Source organism: Cibotium barometz, chromosome 24 (assembly GCF_041138505.1).
Source record: "Cibotium barometz isolate CiBa-2024 chromosome 24, ASM4113850v1, whole genome shotgun sequence".
In the NCBI taxonomy this organism is placed as follows: Eukaryota; Viridiplantae; Streptophyta; class Polypodiopsida; order Cyatheales; family Cibotiaceae; genus Cibotium; species Cibotium barometz.
In genome coordinates, this window is record NC_141069.1 from 3446295 (window position 1) to 3448152 (window position 1858).

General features: G+C 51.2%; 1 pseudogene; it reads right to left on the reverse strand.

Annotated features, from left to right (window-relative positions):
* Nucleotides 1-1452: 1452 nt before the first annotated feature.
* On the reverse strand, nucleotides 1453-1567 carry LOC147624815 (U5 spliceosomal RNA; annotated as a pseudogene).
* Nucleotides 1568-1858: the final 291 nt, after the last annotated feature.

Genomic DNA, 1858 nt, shown 5'->3' on the forward strand with positions numbered 1-1858 from the left:
AGGCGGATTCGTCTTACCCCTTCATTCAGCCCAGAACAGCAGCAAGGAAGGAATCGTCAACTGGAGTAGGGTTGAAATCCAGTCCGGTATAGGTACTTGCTGGCATGAGCCAGTGAGAGAGAGAGAGAGAGAGAGAGAGAGAGAGAGAGAGAGAGAGCAGGAGTGCAGTCGTTTAGAAAGGGAATGTACCACTCACTGCTGTGAGGCAAATGTATACTCACTCGCCATGGTTGGGAGCCTGGAGGTCTCAAGCAGCAGCCAAACATAGGGCAAGCTCTGGCAAGCGGCCCACAAAGATGCCTGTGTTTTAATCGGGCACGGCCAAAGAGCAGGCCGCCCCCGTTGTGATGCAGTTGAGCTCTGGATCTCCACTGACGCGTTTGCAGCTATCAGTAAGCTCCAGTTTTTCTAGAGGGAGGATGAGCTACAAGCAGCTAGAGGCCAACCAGGCAAGTAGCCTACCTAGTGCTATTAAAATGCATAGAGCATCTTTACTTTTGGCATCATTTCTAGTATTTGGTGCAAACCAGTACAACCAGCAACCAGGCAAGTAGCCTACCTAGTGCCATTAAAATGCATAGCCATCATTTCTAGTATTTGGTGCAACCTGGTTTGAAGCTAGAGAGTCCACCCATCCCGAACCCGCTGAAAGAGGAGCAGCAGCACATCTAAACGAGAAACACACGAGCGGAAAAAGAAGAGGGCAGCAAGCCAGAGGACTAAGCGTGCGCGGTTCGTCTAGCCCTAGTTCTCAGTGCATCTCCATTCCAGTCAATCCGCTCTGCCATGGGTAAGTTGCTGTGGCCATAAGAAAATGAGGAGAGACCGCTGCTAAGCGACGAAGCACCTACCTGTCTGGGAGTTGGGAACCTTGCCTCTCAACTGTGCAATCAGACATGATGACATGACAAGATGAGGCTGCAAGAGAGCTCACTCGATCTAAGGTGGTAAAGTGTTTCTGCCAGGGCCATGCGGCTAGCCATTCCTCTGCTTCTTCTTCTAGGTCGATGTTGGTGAAGCTTTGGCTCCTTCTTGAGGATCCAAAAGACAGCCTTCGTCTCCTAGGACCCCCTGAGCCATCGATGGTGTGGTGCTGCCCATCCTTTCTCACAACAACCACAGGCTGCCATCGATGCTGTCTCAACCACGGCTTGTGCAGGCCTTCGTGCAATGAGGGCGTTGTCACGAAAGTGGACATACAAACCAGTGTGCTCATGTTGTGGCGGCCGGGTTTCTCTCTGGGCATCCAATCCAGGCACATATGTCCATGGAGATCCCCCATGTCCTTGACGACGGCCATGGCGATGGCGCAGAACCTGCACAACGAGAGCGACGGAAACAAACAAACAGAGCGTTACCTCAGATACACACCACCTGCAAGAGCCGAGCAAGCGAGCGGAAGATGCAGACGGAGCGCTTCCCCTCCTTGTTTTGAACGTACGCTTGGGGAGCCCCTCTCCCTGGAGAGAGAAGCCCGCTGCAAAAATTGGGATATGGTGCTTGTGTTGACACGGTATTCTTTAGTAAAAGGCGAAAGAATAGTTCGCTTTGTGCTCAACCCGCCCCTTCCATGAGGAAAGAGGCAACCAACCAGGAGGCTTTATACCTACCGACCTCCACGAGTCCCTGCTGGGACTTCCCTCTTGCGCCGGGGAACCAATGTGGGATAAGTGGTGCAAGGATGGTTAAGTAGACGCTTTTGTAGATCTTGGGGTGCTCGCCACGCCATTTATTATTATAAAGCTTTTTAGTTTTGTTTTAGTAGTTTGCTAACACAACTAATAGAGAGAAGAACTCAAGGCGATGCATCAGCCTTAACATTAACTCAACCTTCAAGTTGTGGCCGTATAAGAAGAAC